A 27103-nucleotide genomic window follows, 5' to 3' on the forward strand; every position below is an offset into this window, starting at 1 on the left:
GTATGGTTAAGAGAGCAAAGTATAAACGTTTCATAAATGCTAGCTATTATGCAAGCCTGTGTCCTACTTGCCTTCAGACCCATTCTTTGCCTCCCTGTGTTCTGCGGTCCATCACAAGAGAACAGAAGGCAGCAGGCTGTGTTTCCAGGGCTCCTATGCCTGCTGGTTTCTGGCTAGGTTCAGACGACAGGAGGCACTGAAAGAAACAGAAGAGCAGAAGAGTATGAGAAGTCTGGATGTTTCTCCCCCTCTTTCTGCCTTGGATGGCATCTCTAGCAGAAAGTGCATCTTTAGATTGTTGAAGGAAAATAACAAGCAACCTAAAATTCTATACCCAACAAAAGTCTCCTTGAAAAATGAAGGCCAAAAAAAGGGCATATTCAGGAACACCAAAACGGACAGAATTATTCATCACCAAATCCATACCAAAACAAATACTCAAGGGATTCTTTATGATCCCGGATGGAATCATAGAAATCCAGGGGGGAATAAAGAGCAACAGAACAGGTAAAAATATAGGTAAATCTAGATGAACACGAAATGAACAATAATTTTAAAATCTAGTGTGATACAAAAATATTTCTACAACTAAAGTTTTGTGAAATCTGGTTTGTTGGAATATCTGGTTTGTTGGAAAAATACCTATTTAAAAGTGACTTTCATAAGTCAAGGATGCATACTAGGGAGGTAACCATTGAAAGAATAATAAAATATATATAGTTAACAAGATATTTGGGCAATAGAATAAAAATTATTTGATTCATCCAAAATGTAGCAAGAAAGAAGAATATTAGAACCAAAGAACAGATAGGGAAAAAAATACTAAGATGGTAAATTTAAAGCCAACATATCATTAAGTTAAATGTAAATGGATTAAATATTCTAATTAGAAAATAAATATTATCACACTTGATAAAAAAACAAAACTCAATTATATGCTGTATATCTGAGATACATCATAAATATAAAGATACAGATAGGTTGGAAGGAAAAGGATGCAAAAAAGATAGACCATGAATACAATAACCAAAAGGGGAAAAAAGGGCTAGAATAGCTAGACTAGCATCTGACAAAAATGGATTTTAAGGTAAGAAGTCACTACAACAGCCTTCTAACAAGTCTCTTTTACTACAGCTGTGCTCCTGCTAATCAAATCTTCAGCTACAAAGTGGTTCTTCCAGAATACTAGCCTGGTTTTATTTTATCCCTATTCAAATCCCCTTAATGATTTCTCATTGTACCTAAAAATAGCCTCAGTTCTGTCATCTTTCCCTTGTCTTTCTTTCCAGGTTGACCTCTTGCAACTTATCACTTCCCTTGGGCTTCAGCCAGAGCCAAAGTCTTTCAGTTCCTAAAACAGACCAGACTCTTTGCAGATGCTCTCCTTCCTCTGGGCTTCATACCTAGCACCCCTTCATCTACCCTGGACCCCAACCCTTCTTTAGTCTGTCTAACTCCTACTCATCTTTCAGGTTTTGGTATGATGTCCATTACCAAACCCATCTCCCTGTCCCCTAGCAAGCACAAGACAAATGGAGTCTTAGAAGGCTTGTCCCTATTAGGGTTTGTCATCTCTCTTCCTTACATTTTGGAACTTTGTAACCAACATGAGAAGAAATTTATGCTGATCAAACAAAGGATCAGAGACCACATGGAGCCAAGACAAGCTATCCAACTGAGACCCTCATAGACCAATCTGCCAAAAATGAGACACATAAGGTCATCCTAGACCATCCAGCTCCAGCCAAGCTGACCCTCAGCAAAAAAGCCACTTCAGAAATTCCAGTTATCCTAGCCAACCCATAAAATTGTGAGCTAAATTAAATAAATGTTGTTACAAACTAACAAGTTTTAGTTGGTTACACAGCAAAAGATAATCAATACAACAATCTTTATGTGAAATCTTATAGTAAATACCCTGAAATACTCATCATATTAATTGTACTTTAAAATACAAAGTCTTCTTTTGGAGCAAGTATACAAAAATAAACTGAAATCGGTATGTGTTAGCCACCTGTTACATTTCCTGATGAAATATTTTATATTTTATATAATGAAAAATTTGTATAATGTGATGATGCTCTAGGAGGTATTAACTTACCATCCTCTTAGATACTTGCAACTCTTCTGGTTCTGGCTTCACAGTTGCTTTGTCAAGTAGGCAGATTTTCTCTTTCTGTTGTTGCCATGTGATCATTCTTAATTTAATTCTCTTATTTATTTGAACCATGAATATGTGTGATAAAAACAGCCATAGAAAGAATAGCATGTCTGCGCTTGACTTTCTTGTACAGGTCTTTATTTGAATCAGACTAGGGGGAAATCATGTTTGAACTACAGCTAAATTGAGGGCAGGGCTTTGGAAGCTAGAATCAGAGCATCTGAGTGTGTAGGTGGTGGAAATGAGACTCTGTCTCTCATTCCATGGATGAGTCCCAGATCTCTCTGGGCCTCAGTCACTTCACAGAGCTGTTCCGAGTATGTCAGTTAGCCTTGTAAATGTTAATGCCCTGCACACAGGTAAATTATGATAACAAATGAGCATCCCTAAAGTCCCCAAATGGTTTTCTGTTCCCCGTCAAAATGAAATCGGTATTAAGCACAGGGGCGATGTGGCATTGTCCCCATTGGAGTCCTGGTAGCCCCATGCCTTCTCCTTGTCTTCCTAAGGAGACTTATTTAGATGGATTTGAGCCCGTCCGACATCAAGAGACTTGCTTTGTAGTGGCTCAAGTGTAGCGAGAAAACCTACGCCATCAATCAACTTAGCCTGTAACAGGTAACTTGCTTCTTTTGATCAACACAAGCAAACAAACAACATTTAAAATAGAGAACTCTACAACCAGCGTTTAAACCAATATAACCACCTTGGTTTCCTCTAATAGACTAGAATGGACTGGAGAGACGTAAGTGCCCGCAGGAATTCTTTGTAATCATTTGATAGTGCCAGGGGTGGAAAAGACAACTATTTTTACAGATATCTCTTTTCCCTTTTCAAAGATGACAGTGACGATAATACATGCAGCACTTTGGCCGAGAAAACGGATTCAGGGCTGCCAACATTTCAACACTGCATCTGTATATATGTCTTCTGTTTTCAGGGTAGCAGGATCAGCTCCTATTTTAAGGACTTTTCTGCACTGACAGTACTTTGTTACCTGAACTACAAGGTACCTTTGCCCTAAGTGAGTTGGTCTGTTCATTTGTCTACTGGCGTAATTTCCCAGCAATCAGCAAGTTGCCGCTCCCTCTCTAATGATGACTGGGGTTTTTATTTGCCAGGCAGCCAGGCGGTATTTATCAATTTTCCTGCTGCTTGCTTTTAAGTGATCGCTGATCTATAATTCCTCTTTAGTTTATCACTCAGGTCTGCTTTATAAGATGATTATTTACAAGGCAATATGAATGTTGGCTGGCCTTGGACAGTTACAGCAACAGTTCATTTCAAGTGTCCCATTGTTATAAATAACATTTTGCTCTCCACTCGACTCATCACAAAGTGGAAATAAATAGAACAATGAATTTTTCTCTATAGCTTTTCAGTTATGTGAGTTTGTCTCATCTGGGCTTTCACCTCCCTGTCAGCCTACAAGTAAACTCTCAACTCATAAAACACCTAAGAAGTAGGTGATTTCTTTCTGAGATTCGAAACATTTGGGTGAGAAACATTTGATGGGGTTTGACTCAAAAATGGAAGAAATGTCTACTGAGTATGTATTCAAATACAAGAATTAAATTTCAGCACTGTAAAAACAAACACAAGATTTTTCAAATACTCTTTGTCTTTTTCCCCAAATATAATTTGCATTTGCTAAGTTTCTTTTGTGTTTTTTTTTAACATCTTGACATTTGAATCTCACGAGAGTCTATTAGGTGTTCCTTAATAAATTATTCTAAATCTCATTAATTTCTTATCTGCAAGGTGCTTCTTTTAACGAAAGAGCATTGAATTGTAAATCCTTTTCAAAGTATTTATTAGGAGATATTGCTTTGTGACCTTTATGGACATTATTTTGGCAGAACCATTATGAAAATAAACTTAGTTCCTAGAGTGTTTAAACAGAAAGAATATACTCAGGCTAACTTTCCATCTAAAATCATCCAAAATATACTCTAAGGTTAGAGAAGAGCCATTTTGTTTAGAAAGTCAATCTTTTTAATTCTGCTTTTTTTTTTTTTTTTCTGGGTAGACTAAACAAATAAGTCACCACAGGCACTGTACATTTTTTCTATTCCTTTCTCTTGGGATGAAATATGAAATAATCTACAAAGTAATTTGATCCAGCAATTAAAAACAAGGACATGAATTACACTAACAACTGTCACATAGAAAGAATTAATTCCCTCATAACACTGCTTGATGTTACAGACCCTGGGTGATTATGAACAGATTGTAGTTGGAAAAGAGCCAAACCAATTCAGGTATCTCCAAAACACAGGGGTAAGCCTCGACTTGCAAACAGAGAACATTTTTTACTACCCACAGGAGTATCTTTTTGCAATTGGCGCTCAGATGTTTATCTAGTGATTATTCAATGCACCCAGCGATGCAACCATCCAAGGTACTGCATGTAGCCATGCCACCAATCCTTGCTTCTGAGAGTTAGCACATCATTAATGGAAGGCAGACCTTCTGGAGGTTGTGTTTCTAGAAATGATGTCCCCCCGAGTATGGATTATTGGCTGCTTGTGTTGAGCAGCATAGTATGTCATTCTAAATAATGGACATTAGCTAGCTGGTGTGTCATTGGGCAAAGTAGGTAGAGGACAGTGATGCCTGCTGCTTACTGGGAGAAATTTTATTTTCCCAATGGTGTGCAGAGTTTATGGCCCCTTTCGAATACTTTATCATTTCTGGTTTGAGGCAAAGCTCTTTATTGAAGAAAACTGTTATACCCTGTTATAATGGAAAGAACTTAATTTGGAGAGTCAGAGATCTAGGGTTTTTTTTTCCTGCTTACAAAAGTACATAATACAAAAAGAAAATGTACAAAAAAGTACATAATATAAAAGTACATAATACAGAAGTACATAATAATTTTTTAAAGGGTGGCGAAAGACAAGAAAAAGGTTCTTAATAATTAATCTACCCAGGGATAGCCACCATTAACATTTTGGGGTGGGTTTTTTTCCTAGTCTTTTTTGCATTTTTTGAGGTTGGGATCATTCTTTTTATACAGTTTATACCCTGTTTTGTTTTATTCTGTTTGCTTAAAATTTGTGAAGTGTATTTTACCATGTCATTGAAAATCCTGACATATAATTTATAACAACTGCATAATAGTCTATCTTTTGGATATTCCAGAATTTATTTAAACAGTCTCCTGATGTTGTCTTCATTTTAAACCACATATTTGTACATAAATCTTTGTCTACATTTATGCCATTTCCTTTGGATGATTTTCTAAATGGGGAGCTACTGGGGCAAAGCATGTAAGCATTTTTTGCAAGTTTCTTGCTCTTTTTAAAGAGAATTTCTTCTCTTTTCTGATTGCAACTGAGACTCATTGCAAAAACAAAGAAATAAACAAAAACTATGACACTTAAAGAAAAAAAACAAAATTACCACTATCTCCGCACCAATACCTACCTTTCTTCCTTCCTTCCCTCCCTCCCTTCCTCCCCTCTTTCTATGGGAAAGCAATGGAATTGTATTCTTAAAAACAGTTTCATAATTTGCTTTTCTCACCTAACAATATACTGTGGACACAAAGAACATAGTATTTTTAAGGCTGTTGACATATGTAAAACTGATGTCCAGAGAGGTTCCCTCAGTGCCACTCTCATCCATGGGCAGAAGTGACCAGCTCATTCTACCAGCGCCATCACCAAATACAGCCTCTGCCGCAGTCTTTGCTACTGAATAGTAACTTAGGATAGCTTAGCTTTCCTTTGTATTTATGTGCACATGTGTGAAGTTTAATGTCTTCTTCCCTTTGGACCCTTGAGTTCCCTCTTTTGTCATTTGTTACCACTTTGTCCATTTGCTCTTGCAGTCTTATGTGCATATCGATTTGTATGAGCTCTTGATATGATAAGTAGTTTGGATCTTTTTCATTATTATGGCAAATGCTTTTCCTTATTTCTTGTTTGTCTCTTAATTTTATTTATTTTTTTCATTGGGTTCTTAAAACTGATTCAAATTCATTTTCTTTCCATGTAGTACTTTTCTCTTGTTTTCAAATGCAGACAATCCCTCCACATACAGAGAACAGGTAAATATTGAACTTTTGTTTCCTCTTCATAATTTTTATTTTAATATACCTGGGATTTATCATGGAATACAGCAGAAGATTAGGAGCTACATTGAATTCTGTTTCCAAATATTCAACCTTTCCTGTCACATTACTATAGTTTTTTTAGCCTATATAAAGTTCTTCTATGTACAAAAGTGTGTTTCAGAATTATGCCTTCTCTTCTAAACTGTAAGGTTCATGCAGGCAGGCAAATTTATTGTAGTTACCTCATGCCTACTCTGTGCCCCTCTCTATTCAGCCTAATGAAGTTCAGGGAAACAGGAGAATTGGAATTTCTACAGGGAAGTAAAAGTCCAGCCCATGATAAACTCAGCAAAATGTGTCATCCCACTCCAAAAATGCTGTAGATATGAAAAAAAAATATTATGAGCCATGCCTGAAAAAAAGATAGGCAGAAATATCAAATCTATGAAACGTAATATATATAGAAAGAAAAATCTATTTGAGATCTGATTGAATTCTAGGTATGTAGTACTTTCCTAATGAATAGCCATGGCCCTTTAATTTTATGTTAAATGCTTAATCATAGGGTTTTAATTCTCCTTATTATGGTTTTAAAAGAAAATGCAAATGTTACATGTACTGGGTGTACAAACAGTGGGGAGAATATATGTTAGGCTAAATTTCTCCAGAAAAAAAGGCTGCTTCATTAACTCCAGTTTCCAAAATATAAGCTTGAAAGTACTGTTTTCTTAAAGGTTTTGATTTCTTAAAACTTAAAGCATAAGGCGATTTTGGGTTTTCATCCTGAGTCTCTCTCTGTCTTTTAATGAAACAAGAGAGGGGCCATTGGTTGCATCTTTAGAGACAGGTCAGAGGGCTGAGAAGAAATAAACAGCTTTATTTCCAAGGGAATAATGCCTGACTGTGTAAGGGCAGGACCAAAGGGGCAGATGGAGGGGGGCAGGGAGACAGGAACTTGTCCTAGGAAAGGTACAGTCACAAGTCCCCAAGTTTGCTTAAGGAGGTGATGTCTCAGAACTGTCTTGGCCGGTGTTATGTGAACAGAGACCATTAAAAGTGCGTAAGTCTGGGTCACATTATCATCTGGAGTTAGCACATTCTGGTAATTCACAATTCACTCTTGCTTATTATCATCGAATTAGCAGATTTCTTCTGAAATCACAACCAGTCATGATAAGATAGTACTGCTGATGCCTTGCTCTGACGTTATTAAAAACTCTAATTCATAGTTTGGGTAACCTGGCCGTGCCCCGCATCACAGTATTAGCACAGAGAGGGAAAAATCTGGATTCAAATTTCCTGCATTGTGAACATTCAAAACAAGAGCAATATTGCTGCCAGTCACATCAGCAAACCTGTTCTGATTCAAAGACCAGATTTCCAGATTAAAAATTTGCAATCAGGTCTTAGAGGATGCAAAGTTATGTGGAACAAGCATTATTAAACATTTCAAAGTTCTAGCATTGCCACTCGAGGTTTTCCACTGTGGCTTCTGGAACCACAGTCACTGTTGAAATGTTTGAAGCTGGGCATCTCAGTTGCTTGTTGTGGGGGCACATTTGACTTCATTGAACAGTACAAAGCTTGTAAAAATACACATCTGAATGATACTGCAGGTGCATTACTATAACATTCATCTGCATTTACCAACTCTGTCCCCAAATTCACACTGGGCCTATTAATAAGTATATTTATAATAAGGATGAAAGCTACTGTAAAAGACAGTCTAGCTTCAGACACACACTTGGGGCAGTATCTGTTTGAAAATCGTCTCACACGGAAGGTGGTCATCCCTGCACCCCCAAACAGCAATGATAGAAACCACCAAGTAGTTAAACACTGTGAAATGGAACCTTTTTTTTTTTTTTTTTTACAAAGAGCCAATGTTTCTTTTATAACCACAACCACTTCAAGCTAAGTTTTCCTTGGAGTTCCAGATTTAAGATGATCTGCAGTTGAAGGAAGCACGTCACTGTATGTTTGCAGTAATAAAAATCTTCCCGCTATCTAACTTAAATCTGCTTTGTCCCCTCAAGGTAAGTCTGCCCGCCACTTCCCTGGGGCCCTTGAGTGTCCAGAGTGTTGCAGTGGTTCTCCCTGAGACAAGAATATGGTCTGGCTTTATCTTTAGAGCATCTTTAAAATATAGATTACAAGACAGAGGCTGACTACAAAGCGCTGCAGTATGGTATTTAGAGAACGCCGAGCTCTGCAGACAGAAGCCTGCCGCTACATTAATTCATCTTGCACCATTTTCTGTTCTCATTATAATTTTATCTTAGGAATTAATACATTCTGCCATTTTCTATTCTGGTTACAATCTAGAGAAATCCGTGAGGCTGAATACATTTTGTACCACTTTGTTCTGCTTATAATGTTAAGATGTTTTCAAGAATGGATTAGTTCAATGCCACTCTCCCTACTTTATCTTGAGATTAAGAACTTAAACAGTCAGGAAACTTCATCCGGTGTCAGTGGGAATGTGTTTCTAGCACAAAGATTGTATAAAGAAGAGAAAGTAGGGAGATCATTTTATTGGTCTTTGCTTTTGCTTTTGTTTTTAAAGGTGTGTTGACCTCCCAGAAATTTTAAAGACAGCTTGCAAAAACTGATTTTAAAAATAACTGAGGTCATTCACAGTAAAAAAATAAATAAATAACTGAGGTCATATTAGTCGGGTGACAAGGCCTTTAGAAAGAAAGAGAACTTCTCATCATGAGTCACTCTTTTTCCTAAGTAAAGCAAATAAAAATCCTTCCATCACAATTACATTAAAATTTTTTTTAAAAACCCTAACAGTTTAAAGTACACACACACACACAAGAAAGTACACAAAAATTCTAAGAAAGATTCAAAATTAGACCAAAATGTAAAAATATCCTCTGAGCACTATAATCACCGAAGTGGCTAGGCCATTTTGAAGAATCATATAATAATCAAGTTCACTTGGCCACCAAAATCAAACTGGTAAAAGTGATTTTTTTTTAATGTGGGATTGGAAGGGGGTCCTCAAAATCATAGAAAACCATCCAGTTTGGGGTAATATGACATTTTTGCTTTGTTAAATTAAAGGACCAGTCCTTGTTCTGACTGAAAGTCCAACTGTAGTGAGGACCACAGCCTGCTCTTCAAATATGAGGCGAGACTGATGATTGGCCAGGGGAAGATACGCATGCTGACTGCATTAGGATGAAAACTACCATCGTAAGCTATTTCTCGTCCTTTACCTGCTGGCCCTCCCTCCCAGGTGCTCTAGTCCCTTCCATAGTCTCCCATTTGCTTCTCTCTAATGCTTAACCACACACATTTGTGACATTAGCTGGGGGTGCATTCTATGTCTGGGAGACAAAAAAGCGAACTGACTCCAGCATCTGCACTCAAATTAGCTGATTTAGCCACAGACACATAACTCCAGTGAAGTCCCTTCCCTCCACCCAGCTGGTTAATTCCCCTCTCCCATGCCCCTCAGTGGCTACTGCGGATCTTAACCCTCTTTAAAACCTTTCTTTCCAGTGTCTCCCTGTTCTCTTCAGAAAACCATAACTTCTCTTTGCAGAAAGAAAAAAAAAGTCATCACAGGATTCCCCTGTGCTACAGCATCCCACAAATGGGTCTAAATCCATTCCTTTCTTCTCTGACCTGCTCCCTGTGCACCAGTCCAGGCAAGGGGTTGGGGCACCTTCTTGCATCTGGGGCTCCTCAGTCCATGTGGTCAGTCTCAACTACACCACCTCCAAGGCTCACTTCATCAAGTCCCTGACTCTCGTTCCTGAACATTCCACCTCCCTTCTGCTATGCAAGCCAGACCCCTGAGTATACCCAAGATCTCGGGCTTCTCAGTTCCTTAAAACATAATACCAAACCAATGTCTAAATGGCTTTAATCCCAAATATCATTCAGATTACCTCTGTCTTTCTCATTACCCTTTACAGCCTAACTTCTCTCCTCCCACTAATTTCTGACCTTCTGTCTACAGTGTGGTTTCTGCCCTACCATACCACAGAAACTGCTTTCCTGACTCTAGAGTCATAAATGGCCTCAGTGTTGACAACATCTAATGGACGTGTCCAAGCTTCCATCATTATCTTATTTCTCCCCAGCCATGACAGTGCGTACTGCTTCCTCCTGCTTGAAGTGTTTCTTTTGCTTCAGGGACAGTATCCTCTCTTAATTCTCTGCCTTCGTCTGTCTGGCTGTTCTTCTCAGTTTCCTTTGTTGATCCTTTTGCTCTCCCCTAAAATGCTGCTGTGCCCCAGGGTTCCATTGTCAGCCATCTGGTTCTCTTTCTTTCTGTGTGCTTTGTGAATGAACTCGCCCAAATCTATGGCTTCTCTATTTCTTGTATCTTTATAACTTCCAAATCCAAGGCTTTGTTACAGCCTGTCTGCCGAGCCCCTGACTCACTGCCTTCTGTGTCCATGTTTGTGTATCTCGGGATCAGCTCAGCTACTCTCATTGACATCACCACCCCTTCTTAAGTCCCAGCTGGGTCTGCCCCGTCTGACGTGTGGAGGTAAGATATGGGAGCTCATGTCACTTGTAAACAGTTCTCCGAGTGATGGTATCATTTTTCACAACCGGGCAGATAAGAAACAAGACAAAAACAACCTGAATGACTCAATTTCTGCTATTTGTCAAGCCCTTGGATGAGAACATATTAGAATTCCCCCAATTAAATCATGCTGTCTTACAAATAAGCTAAAAAATTAATGAGCTCACCAAGCATGTTATCACTTTCATATCGATGCCTACCCATTCCACCCCCTTTAAAACCTGGTAACTTGGAAACTCTAAGTCTCTTGTTCTCAGAATGTGAACTTAGCTAGAATTTTCGGGTCAGAGTTTACCTGGTGACACTGGGACAGGAGCAGGAGATAGAATCAGAGAGTCATTCCAAAGATCAGAAAATAGTTAGCATGGCAGTAATCTTTTTTAAGAGTTTTGAAGTAAGACTAGTTTTCCTGTCAGGAAACCAAACAATAAAACATCTTAAAAATCAACTCTTGAAACACTTACCATCCATTTTATACTCAGGGAAGATTTCAACCAGCTACAAGTGTATAATTTAAAAATTCAACTTATTCAGCAGCGTGAATATGGAGAAGGTAATTGTATGTCACCAATTTAGAAACATCAATTGGAAGAGAAGTTATCCAAGCTTCCTCATGGTATTTAGGATAAGGTTAAAGAGAAGGAAACATCTTTTATAAATATGTGAAGAAAAGAGGCTAGGGTTATTTCTATCCACTGTTTATATTTAATTGCCTCTTGTATTCTAAAACTACACCATTGTTGCTATTTGAGGCTTAAATGCAACCTACAGTAAACAAGGAAATGAACAAACCTTGTCTCTAAAATGTCCAACTGAAGTCGATTTTAAAAACTCTTCAGTGGAGATTCTTCCAAAGAGGGAGCATTGACTTTTTATTGTCTGGATAAGCAATTTTTAAAATAAGCCTACCATCTGAAAGAACTCAGACTCAATGGTGATGTGGGAAACAAAGGCAGAAGGAAATGTAGATGAATAAATGTCCTTACAACCTGCAGCCCATTGACAAATACTTGAGGTAGGCGAAGTATAGAGTTCCTCCGGGAAGCTCCCAAATGTCTTAATGTTAATGCCTTGCTAGAGGGAAAAACAACCTTGGTTTGAGGCTAGCATGGCCTCCTATATCCGGTGAGTCTCCTTTAACATATTAAAGTCCTTTGGGAATGCCCCTTACCTTTCTTCCCCAGCCCCAAAGTATCTAATCAGGTGCCCCTCATAATCCTGGGGCAGCAAACTGCAGCAGCCCTTTCTGCCCGCCAGTCCTGCCCTCGTGCTTTAATAAAACCACTGTTTTGCACCAAAGATGTCTCAAGAGTTCTTTCTTGGCCATCGGCTCCAGACCTCACCCCACCAAACCTCACCTGTATTCCAAAACTACATCACACGGTACCCTCCAAAGAAGATACTTGATTCTCATTGGAAGTGGAGTAGCTGATTCACCATTCCTTCTTCTGTGGACTGATCAAATTATATTTAATCAAATATAATTTTAAATGACACCAGCTATTAAAATGTTATTCTGTGTGAATGCAAGACTTTGTGACTGAACATAGGAACAGACATCTTCTGTTCATTTTCCCTAAATTTCCAAAAACAGATTTTCCACCGCCTAGGAGAAGAACAGTCCTTCGCTGCTCAGGGACCACCATTAGCAATGCAGGTGAAGTAGTTCACTCTCCCATCTCATTCAATCCCTGTTCTCTGTGGCACTGGTGACAATTAACTCTAATTGTAATGGCAGCCGGTCTGATGGAGACTCTGGGCTGTTAGGGATGGAGCTGAAACCACTACACACTCATTTCCCCAAAGACCATGGACCTTTAGGGGGTAATGACTTTGTGTCATTATATCCAGAGCCAAAATTCAGCAGATAGACTAAAGGTTAACAGTTCTATTTCCCATTACCCAGCAGCCCAGGCTTGTTCCTATTCATATTGTGGTAGTCTCAAATATGTTCTGTGTCAAATTTCTTACTGCTTCAAGCTTAGAAGACTTTCTCTTTAGTGGGAAACAGCATTTTTTTCTCCCCCCGGGGAAAATAAGTTTTAGAAAGGGTTAAACCAATTAGGGAGGGTCCACCAGAGTGAGGCTAAAAGATAACATTTTTGACATATTTAAGTGAGGAAAGAAAAAAAAGTATGTCAGCTCCAACAAGAAAAAAAAACAGCCTTACTTTTTCCCACTATATTATAGCTTACATCAGTAGCAAGAAAGACTAACTTTTTTTTTGCATTTCTTTATGTAACACCCTTACTACAGTATTATGTAAAAAAAGGGCATAAACATATATTGTTTATTTAAAACTAAGCATTTACTTATAGTCCAGGGATTACTATAGAAAGTTGGTAAATGGGTCCCTGGGGCCATGGAAACCAGATTTTTTTTTTTGGTTCCCATCAGACTCATTTCCAAACCCTGTGGGGGTTTATCAAGCTGGGTTTCAAGTGTCCTGATCCATTCAGACTCCAATTAACTTGCGTTGTTATATTGGTTTTCATTCAAGCCTGTGTTGCTCATCTCCAGTGAGAAGAAAACCAACAGAGGAAATGAGGCTAAAGAAAGTGGTGGCTGGGAATTTGTTACACACACACACACACACACACACACACACACACACACAACCAACCAAGCAAACAAACAGAAAGGTCTCCCTGAGAAAGTTAAAACATCCTAAGCTTCTTTGACTCTTAGAAGCAGAATCTCTGGTAACCTCACAGTGTCCGGGCTCAGGGGTAATGACAAAGGTAGACACCCACCCAGTGGGTCTGACAGAATCAGGGATCCCGCTTGTCAGTCCTCCTAGATGCAAACAGATTTTTATAGCACACATCCAGGGACTAGAGAGGGACTTGGGAGGGCTGGTTTTCTTTACTGCCACCCCGTCCCTTTCTTCTGCCCTGTATTCACATTTTTTCTCATTTCTATCCCATGGAGTCAACTCCAAAGCTGTTGACAGAGGATTGTCTGTTGCTCCCGTCAGACACCTGGTGGTCCTTAACCACAATCAGCTTTACTTAAACCCGTGGCTGGCTTCAAAAGGGAAAGCTGGGGGTGGGGGGGCGGGGTGGAGAAAAAGGCGGGAAAAGGTGTTAAACAGCATGCAGACAGTAGGTAGGCAATTTGGAAGTTTTTACAAGGGGAGATGCTGACTCCCCAGTAGCAAGTCGAACAGGTACTGTAAAAGGGACCTAGACTTGAGTGAATCATGAGTAGTAATCTTTGAATGGAACAAGTACCCCTGGCCAGGTATTTTAGCAAGGCTTAAACAGTGTGGCCTGTGTGCCTTCTATAGTGTTTATTACATTTCTTTTATAGAAATCTCCATTACATTAAAAAATTATTTTATAAGCATGCAAGTTTATGATATTTTCCATACATGCTCTGGTATTATGATTTATAAGAAATATAAATATTTGATGATTCAGATGACCAAGGTAGATTTCTCATAGATACTTGGTCTTCATACACAGTTCCTGGCTCACAGTTCCCCAAACCCTTGAAATTTCCTAAGTCTTGAGAGCCATAAAGGTGTCTCTTGCTATGTTAATGAGGTGACTTTTGGAAAGCACCTGAGGATAGGGCTGGTTGCTTAGTGGAGCCAATTACGGGATTTCAGTCCCACACTCTGACCTTCAGAGCTGGAGTTCAAGCATCATTGACCAATGATTTCATGAATCTGGCTATGTAATGAAGCCTCTGTAAAAATGCGAAAAGAGCGGGTTTGGAGAGCTTCCCGGTTAGAGAGTTTGTGGTGCTTCCAGGAGAAGGGCAAGTACGGAGAGCCCTTTTCCCCCCAGCTTGCTCTGTGCGTCTCTTCCATCTGGCTGAGTTATGTCTTCAACAATAAACCCATGGCCTAGTGAGTAAAATGTTTTCTTAGTTGTTTGAGTTACTCTAGCAAACTAATCAAATCCTAGGAGGAGGTCATGGGAAGCTCTGAGCTATAGTTGGTCTGTCAGAAGTACCAAGCAATGACCTGGAACTGTGACTTGTATATCCTGAGTAAGAAGGGGTTTTGGAACCTCCAACTTTGTAGCAGGTTGGTCAGAACCACAGGTTACAACCTGGGCTTGTGGTTGGTGGGGGTGGGCTCTGACCTATCTTCTTGGTAGATAGTTTCAGGATGGAGTTGAACTGTAGCACACCCAGCTAAGTCTGGAGGCTTGCTTGGTGGTGGTGGTGGTGGAGAAGCCCTTCCCCCTCACAAATTAGAATTGGAATCTGGACGCGTTTACATGCAAATGCTCAGAAAATGGCAAAACCGGTATCCATGCTTACTGTGCCTACATACCTGGTATTGGACTAAGCATTTTACTTGCCTTATCTCAATTTATTTTCACAATGATATTATAAGAGAATGTTGTCTTAGGATGCTTATTTGTGATATATACAATCCCCTCATTTAACTGATAAGAAAACTTAGGATGACTTGCTCAGTGTCACATGTTAGCCAGTAAGTGGTGGCGTCATGGGGACTCAATTCTAAGATTTCTAGTTCCAGTACCATTTTTTTAATCTTTACCTAACACTGCTCTTGGAGCACATCTGAAGACCTACTTTATCAGAACATCAGATTTTTCAGTTTAATGAGGAGATTGGATGATACTATCTCCCAGTTCTGAAATGATCTGATAAATAAAGCCCTGCTAACTTACCAGGAAAAAGGAATGCTCCCGAGCCCTTTCCCATCAGCTTATTGAAAACCCTGACAATTCCAAGATGTGGGAGAGCAGCAGACAGCTCTCATCTTCATTAAGTGGCAGTTCAAGATCTACAACCAGCTCTCAATCTTGTGGTTAGAACTCCAGATGTATTTGAATAAGTATATCCATGAATTCCTCATGTATCTGGTAAATCTTAGAATGTCTGCCTTGCTATCTCAAGAAAAGAACCCCTCTCTAGATTCCATATGTCAGCTATAAGCCTTGTCTTTCTTTGCCCCTTCTAACAGGAAACTCCTCATATGAGTGTTCTCAACTTGCTTCCACACTTGTCTCCCATTTATTCCTCAGCCTACTCTCATTGGACTTTGACCCCATCCATCCAAAGAAATCTCTGTTGAAATCACCCACAACCTCCTTGATGTTCTTCATCTGGCCAGCCCTGAAAACAAACTGTAGCACCATGAGACAGAAGAACAGGTAAGAAAAACCAGAATCTGCCTATCAAAACAACAATTTGTGAACCATTTTTACTGAACTCTTAAGCTAAGTGCAAAAGACAAATACACATCATTAAACGCACACATCCTTTAAACAGATATACATTATTTTCCATAAACTCTTAATACCACGAAAGTTTCTTTGCCTTACTACACTTAGTATGATAAAGAAAATGCGTGGTTTCGATTTTATTTAAACAAATGCCCCCTCCAATTTCACTATTGCTATGTATTATTCTATCTAACATTTACTGAAGTTAGATTAAATTTATCGGGGCTGCCTAAGCTAAATAAGATTCCAACATTTTGTAGCCATGGAGCTCATCTAAATTGCCTTCTTTCCTCATACTCAGGTAGGGAAACAGGTTAGAGCGTTAATGATTGACCTGCCATTACACAGCTGGTCTTGGTAGACCTGGGACTAGAAGCCAAGTTTCAGAGTTGAGAGCCAGAGTCTCGGTAATACCATGGTCCTTTGATATATTTCAAAACAGGAGTAGATTTGACAATGAGATATGCCTTTTATAAGTCAGTAAGTGATAACAAGATAATAATCAAAAGGAGAAATGAGAATCGCTCCTCTCTAACTCACCTATTCCCAAACCAGTGTATGTTTTGGCTATTTGGGAAGTGGTCCCAAGTCATTTTTTAGATAGGTTAACTATAGTAATTGGGTTTGCAAATGTTTTACCATTTTTAAAAATTAGATTTACTCAAGGTTATACCATTAATAACCACTTTTATTCAACTGTATCCTGATAGGTCTCATGAGTAGCTAGCAAATAAATGGGAGGTGGAGTTAAAGCTAGTGTACCAGGAAGTTGGCCTAACATGTAGCATGTTGCAGTGATGCCTGGCCTGCCATTTATCTTCCCCAGTGGAAATGGAATGTGCACTTGTCATTGTCATCATAATGTTCCACAAAGCAGTGGTTTATTGATGGACAAAAGGCAGCTTAGATGTTTCTTAAGAGACATTCTCACACTGCTTAGCTTTTCTTAATAGTAAGCACATTAAACATTGGCAAAGAATTCTCATACAACAGGAAAGTTTGGAAACAAGTTTTCCTGGAAGCTCTTGGTTGGAGGACCAATAAGGGGCATAGCTTTTCAACAAAATCCCATGCATCTGGCCATAAGCCAGATGAGCCAGCTACTGGCAGATTGGACCACACTGGTTAAGATGAAGAGATGCTTTCTTTAGACTGAAGAGATTAGTTGTATAAGTAACACTGAACTTATCTTATTCATTTGAAACATGGCACTATGCTTAAAATGGGGTTGGTGTGACCTTGACCAAAATCTTGTTTTAGGTTCTGAAATTAACAACAACAGGAAGGAGAAAGAGAAAGCTACCCTCCTCCTATTCCCTGAAGGCCGGAACAGCAGGTGTGCCTATTTTCAGAGGTAAGTGAAATATTTGCCAAATCATTTGGCACATATCAACTCAAAATGTGCCAAATTACCTGTCAAGGCTAAACAGCCTTTTTAAAAGAAAGATAAATGTCCTTCCATACACATTTGCATGGATCCACAGTGCCATCCAGTGGTTCATTATGTCGGTCACAAGTGTGCCGGGTTCCAGTTGTCTCCTAGGGTTTCTATCCAAGCTGACCACCCTTGCCTTGGCATTGGTTCCTTTGATACCCAGAGACTTTGGAGCTTGGTAAGGAGCAATGGATGCATTTAAAATGAGCTGGGTTGGAGGAGAGTTGCTGTCAGGTTTGGTTAGCATGTCTATGGTGTCCTGATTGGGAGTTGCCTATAGGATTTTCCAAGCAGCAAATGCACATGTACCTTCTTCCATTGAATCAACATCAAGAGAAACCTACTTAACAACCCCAGATCTTTGTGTTTAGTCTGTAGCCTTGCTAACCTTAAGGGTACTGGACCAGCTAGAGTATGGCAACCTACTCCAGTATAGTTCGACTTGGCAAACAGTCTTAAGTTAAGCTTTTAATTATCTGCCCAATTTTTCTTTTAAAATGCCTTTTCTAAAAGGTTGAATTTCTCTTTAAAAAGAATACAAGGAGTTCTGGACCATAGAAGCTGATGAAAAGTAGATGAAGGGGAAGGAAGGTAGCAAGTGAAGAAGGCAGGAAGAGCAAAGGGAGGGAGGAGACAGACTTGATTATCTTCTGTTCAGACAACTCAAGTGTCACACTGGTAACTACCTCTTCTAACATCAGTTTCCAGAAACTGGAGAGCAAACAGGGATTTTGAAGAGCAGTAGATCACATGGTGACAATAGCAGCTGTATGTTACCATAAAGAGATAGAGCTCTCACTGAAGAAACAAGAATCTGAGTGGGAATTGTTGATCAATACAAATAGGTTGATTCTCTTCCCATTGGCTTTCCTGGCGTGTGCCCACAATTGACAGAGACTGGTAATATGGTTCAGCTTCAAAATCTCTAAACCAGTCAGGCCAGATTTAGATGTTTCAGTTTGTCCCTTCTTTAGCTTTTGAAAAGATCCCATGAAGAAAACGTGAGCTGCTCTAATGAGCAGGCTGTTTCCTTCCCAAATTAATTCATATGGTTCCAATCACAGTAGACCTAGGTAAGCCATAGCCACTGGAGGCTATGCCCTCGGTTTTTCACTTGCTATTTAATCTTACTTGGTTTTAATACATTGTATAAAATAGTCAGAAATGAAGGATTCTTAGAAATCATCAACAAGGCTGATAGCCCCAAATTAAAATTGAGGCCCGTTTCCCAGTTGGCGTCATCTAAGCGAGTACAAGTTTTTGGCCTAGAGTAAGAAGACCTAATAGAAAAAGAGTCAGTTACTTTGACATTTTTGACAATAAAGAAATATCCCAAAACTTGGTATCGCCAAATAATATAATCTGAGTTTGGTGGAAAAAGTAAGAATAGTGTAATTACATGTGTTTCCCCTCTTGCTACATTCCAGGAATGGGTATGGAATCTTCAGTGATAAATGAAAGGACTTTCCCATTTGTGTTGTGGAAATGTGAGATTCCAGGTTGCCTAGCTCTGGTGTCTCTGGTGCCCATGGTGACATAGTTAGACTGACTCATTTGGACTTTGAGTCCTTGTAGTGGGAAAATTGTGGTTTTCTGGATTGTTGCTTCGGAGCTGGAGAAAGCCTTTTTTTAAAAAGTTGAGTACAGTTTCTGATCAAAGACTTGGGAGAATGATAATATATGAATGTTTTCTGAGGCGCAGAACCTCAGTTGGGAAGAGACATGGGAAAATGTTTTAAAGAAACCGTAATTAGGCTACTGGCTGCCAAGAATACATTGGGTGGCAGGTTGCAAATGATTCCATATTGGAAGAAGGTTTCCTGATGCATCAGCCATAAGAGAGAATGATTCTGGTTAGCAGAATTTAAGGAGAGGGCCCTTAAAGTGACAATCGAGACTTTGTTTTCTACTTTTCAGTCTTTGGACATACCTAGACACATAAAGATCCCTTGATTACAAATGACAAATACCACTCTAACCAGCTCAAACTAAACAAAAACAGAAACCAGAAAGACCATTCATGGTTGATAGCTGTCATCTGGCAATCACAGACACCCATGGGCATAAAGCGAAGCCCAGCTGGTCTTCATGGGGTCTGAAGCTTGGGATCCAAGAGTCAGGAACTGAGGTCCTGAGATCTCTCTCCCTATCTTTCCCAATCATTACATATTTATGGAAATCTATCCGTGAATCAAACATACGAGTTCCAGTCCTGTAGAATCTGGTGTTCTAGCTTGTCTCTTTCTCCCACCTCTCTACACCTTATTGCCATCTGCCGTCTGTTCAGTTCTAAACAAATGAACTTCCCTGGTTTACTCTTAATCTCAACTCCCCTCTAACTTCAGCAGGAATGGACTTTGGCTTGCTGTGTTACAGAATGTGCTTCTCATTGTTTATGACCTTTCAGTTTGTAGAGTGTACTAGCTAAAACCTTACAATTAGCCATTTCATGGATTAGTTGGCTTTGGGTTGGCGGTCATCCTTGATTCAGGTTATGGGCTACAAATGTGGTAGCCCAGGGTGATCTCTTGGTCCAAGGTCATTAATGGATACAGTTATTAATGGAATCATTAACGGACAATGCTCTTAGAAGAATGAACCGTCGTTGAGGGGGGAGCCCCAAAATACATCTGAGTAGGTGACTTATTTTATTTCTCTGTTTTTATACAGATTTGCTTTGCTAAACTTTAGAATCTGTCCCTGATTAAATATTCCTTTGGTATCACCAATTTCAAGATGATAGGATCAATTTCTGCCAAAATTTCTATCATTTTCATGTCACTAGCCCGGTCTTTGTTGGTCAAGATTGGGAGTTAAGTAAAAATTTTCCTTGTTGCTGCCTCTAACTTCTAAACTATGAAATTATGTACAAGATGAGGGATCCATTGACCAGGTAGGTCCTCTGCTTTTAGCAGAATGACACTCCTAGCGTCTGTCCAGCTAGAGTAAGAAGGATTTGAGCCATTTTCAGCATGTGGCCAATTAGAGGAAAATATCATCTATATTGTAGTCTGAGATTTTAGGAGTCTGTGCCTAGTTTTGGGGTTATGTCAGTGGTATATGACAATCAAGATATCACTTTTGTTTCTCCTTCCTCTTATTCCGTAGGAAATGTTTTTTGGGTTAAAATTGAGTAAGCATCAATTTTGCATTGAGAACTAAGCAGAAGGTCCGGTAATGTGTCAGCCTTTAGATGCCATACTCAGGACAAGCCTCTGTAAGCATCAGTAGGATGCACACCTTGTTGGCTATATGAAGGCTGAACTAGGCCATTCTGAAATGAAAGTAGACCACATTTAGGAAGTAGAATCACAAACAGCTGCCATCAAGCTCTTCAATATTAGGGATCTTCTATTTCAAATTCACAAATACAGTCGCACAGACATCCACCATGACAATCAACTTGTCACATTGGTACAGCTGTTAGACATCTGTCTGATTCCTGGCAGAATCATTTTCTTCATCAGATCTGTCAGAATGGGAAGTCATCTGTTGCTGGTGACAGCAGAACCTGCTTTTGCACGGAAAAATATAGGGTCGCCAGAAGACCACTAATAATTTGGGCAAGTTTAGGACATTGGAAACAAATTATTTGTTCTGCTCGTATTTTTATTCTTAAACAGGCAAGTTTCCAGAGAACTGAATTGAGAAACTTTTCCTATAAAATATGTGCTTCTAAATACCTGCTTTTACTCAAAAGGATAGAACTTATTTTGCTTATAATTTTATCAGCCATAACCGACTGTTGTTTAAAAAGATCTTTACAAAAAGCTCCTACGTGAATGACCTCATTGAGTCTCCACAGTAACCCTATGAGATAGTTAGAGGCCTTCTTATTGCCGTGATTGAGTATATGAAGATCCTGAAATGCTTAAGAAATTAAATGACTTTCCGAAAGTCCTATCCCTTATTAGTAAGCAAAGTGATTAGAACTCCTTCCAGGGGTTCTGACTCCTCACCCAATACTACAGTATTGCATTTTCTTTCCTTTAACACTGAGCAAATCTCCTCTAATAGTTCCTTTGATCCAAAATGGCTGCTCCAGCTCCTGCCTTCTCGTTTGCTTCCCAGCCATAAAAGCAAGATAGATCTGCTTCCTGTCCATAGGTTAAAATTTAGCCACTTTAAAATTTAGCCACTTGGCCACATACAGCAGTTAGGTAACCCATAAAATGTACCTTTTTTTTTTTTTTTTTTTGTATGGACAACGATGTGCCCTGCTAAAATTCAGGGGGAGTCTATTAGAAGAAGAAATGAATAAATTTGGGGGAAAAATTAAGAGTCTGCTCCATAGTATCCAGAGAGAATGCCAAGCAAAAATGGCCCCATGGTGAGTCTCATCTAGTGTGATAGAATTTTAAGAGTAATGTTTTCTGGGGTTGATCTGGGGTCTTCTATATGACTCCCAGAAAGTTACTGGCGATTGCTTTCCTGAACCACTCAGTTTCCAAAAAATTTTAGTATACACAATTGTATAGCAGTTTGGAATTTACAGAATTATATCCCAAACATTCCATAAACATTTAAGTGAAGTACGTGATCTGATTTTAATATAGACTGAACAGGCTCGCATTACAATGGGAGGGGCAGGGCCATGTGAAGAAGTGGACGTTGTGCCCACATCCATTTCAGAACAAAATCAAGAGCTTTAGTTCCCTAATGTTTTTTGTACCTCTAATCTCCTATTCCCTGAAAACATTGGAGTTTGAAGCTCTAGCTCTTGGCTGTCACTGGGAAACGAAGGTACATCACAGGACCTTCAATAATCTTCCGTCTTCTGCTTTCAGCAGAATGACGCTCCTAGCGTCTGTTCAGCTAGAGTAAGAAGGATTTGAGCCATCTTCAGCATGTGGCCAATTAGAGGAAAATATCATCTATATTGTAGTCTGAGATTTTTTTTTATACGTGCACACACACAAAGCATCATCTTATTTGATCCACCGAGTAAAGTGGTGAGAGATACTTACATCACTTAGTTGAGACACCACTTTTTTAAGTATCTCTGAACAGGAGGAAATGGTCAGCGTTTTGCAGCTAACTATAAAGAGGCACATTTGACGGCTTTACTGGGCTCCGGAATATTAATGCCTCTCATCCTCTATCTGTTCTGGATTCTCATCCTAGCTGTACCTACAACTAGTTGCCATGAGTTTGAGCAATGCCCTAACCCTTCTGGGACTCATTTCCATTCCTGTGTACGAGGTGGCTGAACCAGATGATCTTTCTTGTCCCTTCCAGGGCTAACACCCTGTAGTTCTTTCTACAAAAAAAAAGATCTTTTCCACTAGGCATCCAGCTCCCATCATTGCCCTGAGTGAGGCCCAAAGCTGTATGACTTGATGGGAAGACTTCGAGCCAGCCTCAGTGGTTCTTCCACACCACATCCTGAGGTCGTTACCTGCTGTGCTCCTGGTGACATCAGGGGTCTTCCGCACTGTGGGGGACACTGTCTGGCATGAAAGATGTGATGGGTGTCACTGGAGAAAATGACCTCTTTCCTGTCAAGGGGCAGCGGCATGTGTCTTAGTATATTTTGATTCATTTATTTCACATCTCTTTGCATAAACCCAAAAGCAAGAAAGAGGAAGGGAAGAAGGCAGACCACAAAAAGATTAAATGTTATAGAAGGTCAGTTTGAGTTTGCTTCTGGGTATAAGCGAGCTTCACAATGGAAAGATCATGATAGATGTGTCGAACATTTCATCTGTAAAAAAAACTCAAGACTATTTAAGGCCAGGCGCCCCACCCAGAAAGCTCTTGCATCTGGGCTTCCTCTTCTGTAGCTCACACCTGGGTAACGTGGGTGAGTCTGAAGACAAAACTCGATAGGACCATTCCTTGCTTTCCGCATCCAAGCTGCTCTGGGACTAGATGTTTTCTGACTTCTCTGAGCTAACACATTTCATCAAACTGACTTGATATGCTGCTCTGCCCAGCCGTTAGCAGACCATCTCCCGGGACTGCCTAAAAGCAGATTACCCTCATGCTCTTTTTGAATTTGCATCCAGATGAAATCCAGTTCAAGCAAACAGCAGGGCAGCCTTAAAAGGGGAAAGCAAAGAGGTTTTACCAGAGGGCAACCAGCTCCATGAGGCACAGAGGAGGAGAAGAGGAGGGAGTTGGCCGCTGCTTTGGCTGACATGAAGGGACTCCTCAGGACCAAGCGGCCGGCCGGCCACCTGCTGCACATGGCGGCCAGGCGCCCTGGCAGCTCCCCCGGGGTCTCTCTGGGTGTCTCCCTTCTTCCCCAGACTTGCAGAGGCTGGAAATCCTTTCTCGTTCTCCCTGCTTCCATTTTCTCAGGGCACTGCCTGCTGGTAGACTCACAGCTGTTAGAACATCCCCTCTGGACTGTTCCTGGAGAGCAGGGATTACTTGGGAATCCCTGGGTACCTTCTAACTAAATATCAGTTAAAATAGATATATGTAATTTTAAAAAATGTGTCTAGATAATAATATAATGCATATACATGTGTATCTTGCCTCATGCTTGTAACACAGTAAGCGCTTGATCACTGTTTGGTAAAACAAAGAACGGAGGGGTAAGTGAGACACGCACTCAGTTTCTGACCTCCTTGCTGTTCTCTCATCCTCTGTGCTTTTTTTTTTTCTTAAAGGGATAATTAACTGAAAAGGAAAAAAGAATCCTAAAACAAAGGGTGCGTGACGTGTGTCTCGTCAGCTCAGGTTCCTGTAACAAAGTACCCTAGGCTGGGTGGCTTTGGCACGGACAGTGGTTTTCTCACAGTTCTGGGGCCTGGCAGTCCAAGATCAGGGTGCCGGCTCAGTTGGGTGGTCGTGAGGCCTCTCTTCCTGACTTAGAGAGGGCCACCTTGCTGTGTGCTCCCAGGCCCTTTGCTCGTGCCTTTAGAGAAAGAGGGAGAGCTTGAATCTCTTCTTAGAAAGTGCACTAATCCCATCACGGGGGCCCCCACCCTCATGACTATTCCACCAAATCACCTCCTAAAGGCCCCATCTCCAAATAACATCACATCGGCCGTTAGGACTTCAATATATGAATCTGGGGGAGACAGAGGTACTCTGTTCTTAACAACTTCTCAGCCTCTGCCCAATTTGGCGGTGGCCTCACTGCTGCTCTGCCTTTGCTCATCTCTTGCATTGGAGGAGCACAAATCCCCGGGGAGGGGTGCCTGTGTGCTCCGTGCAGTGATGGCCTTCTTGAGAGCATCTCTCTGCTGGCAGATTAGAAGTTCCAAAAGACGCCGCTCATTGCTGACCTGAATAGAATTGTGGCCTCTGATAAGGCAAGGCAGCAATGGGGTTGGCTGCTGGAGGCTGGTTAGGGAAGGGCTGGGAGCTGCTCCTGGCTCCCCTGCCTCCCTGGGCACACAATCTGGTGGATTATTGACAACACTGAGTGATGTGGATGGCATTTATTAGTTTTCAATAGCTGCTATAAAATGAACTTCACGCCATCTGCAAAATTAGGATTCAGAAGCAGCCCTGGATATTAAAATATTTGTGGCTGCTCCTATTATATAAAGTTTTACATTTTATCGGCTCTCCATGGGACTAGGAGGATAAATTACGATACATATTAAGAAGGCAGTAAATAAACTTAGGCAAGCAGCAGTACAATTAATGAATGGACAGAAAGTTGCATATGGGAGGAGAAATAGTTTTTCCACATAGAGTCAGGAGCTAAATGGGGTTTAAATGTTCTGTCACTATCGTTAAGACAGTAATAGCAAAAATAATACACTGAAATTCCTAAGAAAGTTTTTTAGCCAAATGGATAAACAACTCTGTAACAGATCCAGCAAGTGATAGACTTCTCCCACCCGGTTGGGCTATAGAACTTGTCTCATTATTCAGAAGCATCCTATGGTGTGCTGTCCAAAAGAGCAAATGTTTTCATCAAAAGAATTTCATACAAGCCATTCCAAGCCCTTACTCTAATGCCACCCAATTTCTTAGCATCCTTACTATATGTGTCACTTTCTGTTTACCCACATTCCTCCTGAAGACCCAATCACAGCATGATTCAAAGATGCAATAGTAAATCAGGGCAATCACTATCTCTACAAAATCCCTAGGCAGGTGGGTTTGACTTGCAGACCTGTCCTGGACAGGTGGTCCACAGGAACCACAGGAATCAGTGGTTCTCACTCTGGTAGTGGCTCCGGGGCAAGACTGCAGGTAAAGGGACAAGCCCCTGGCTCTGGTAAGATTTTGAGGAAACTGCAGTTCTTGCATTTGTCTGGAAATTTCCCTCCCACATCCCTCCTTCTTCGTGCCCTCAGAGAGAATACATGGAAAACATGTCTCTCCTCTTTTCCAGCAAGGAAATGCTGTGTCAACCCATGTTTATTTATGAAGCCTGTGATCAGGTCTGATGCCTCAGAGCAAGTGGGTGGTAGAGTCTGCTTCTGCGGGTCAGCAGTCTGGGCCCCACCCCCACCAGGCCAGCCCTCACCACCAAGTCTGGGAGTCAGACCTGCGTGGGGAGAGGAGGCTGTGGGTTACAGAGATGAATATTTTCCCGTTGAGGCTGCCCAGGATGAGGCCACCACTCATGCCCAGGCTCCCTCTCCCAAATCTGCTCTTTGTTTCCCCTGCTCTCCCACATCAATCAAGCCTGGCCTGGGGACGCAGGGCTCTCTGGATGAGTCTTGGAAATGCGGCTTGTTCTAATGGTGGTCAGAGCCTTAGGAGGCCATTCCCTGAAGTATCACTGAACCGAAACATAATCCAAAAGATAGAAAAGGTTTTGGCCTACTGCTTTATATTAGAACAAAAATAATCATGGTAATAGCTTGTCTTCTCCTTGATACCTTTCGTTCAGTAATATCAAGCAATTTGTACGCAAGTAATTAAGAAAACACTCCTTTGTGGTAAGTTGCTAATTTAGCTCCCATTTTAAGGAGAGACAGAAAAAGGCTTAATGATTTTCCCCAGGGGAGAGCCAGAGGAGGGAGCAACAGCATTGGGTATGCAGTGATTTGTGGCATAAGATCTCTCCCTGTTCGTCTCTAATCCCCAATATTGGGCTCACAAAATTGCTTCGGAGCAGAGTTGGTCTTCAGTCTCTTGGGTGGTGTTGCTGTGTTCTATTCAAGAGCCGCCTGGTTCTGCTGTGGAGGCAGCTGCATTTCATAGCTGTTGGTGAATATTTTTGTACTCTTTCATCACATGATGTATATCATTCCCCTCGCTGGCATTTCCAATCACCGAGAGCAGCAGAACCACAGAATGAATTGGAGCACTGTAGTTTTCCCCCTCATTGATCTGCGGGGAGAGAGTGAGGGGGTGGGGAGGGGAATGGGTAAGGTGGAATGGTCTTGCGAATCTCCCAACCCAACCACAGCACGAGCTTATGCTTCTTGTACCTCGGAACTGCCTATTCCAGTTCCTTCTACTCCATTGCCTGCCTTCCACCAGTCTCCTTAGCTGGCCCAGGCTGCTTCTCCCCTCCAAAAGCCGGGGTCTTCTGAGACTCAGGGGGTGCCAGGATGCAGGGCCCCCGGCTCTGCCAGCCTATGCTCCTGCCCCTTCCTGCTCCTGAGCTTGCCTGCTGGTCAGAAAGAAGTTTTGGATGGGGAATAGGAAAGACCTTTAGGTATTAGAGATGGCACTGTTTGATGGTAGTGGCCATTATTTGTGATTAGCCTTTTATGTTGAAATGCTGTGTATGGATGGCACTGTTGCTGCTGCAAGATATGTC

This window comes from Eumetopias jubatus, unplaced genomic scaffold, assembly GCF_037043125.1.
Source record: "Eumetopias jubatus isolate StellerSeaLion01/CBP00866 unplaced genomic scaffold, mEumJub1_p1.0 scaffold_5, whole genome shotgun sequence".
In the NCBI taxonomy this organism is placed as follows: domain Eukaryota; kingdom Metazoa; phylum Chordata; class Mammalia; order Carnivora; family Otariidae; genus Eumetopias; species Eumetopias jubatus.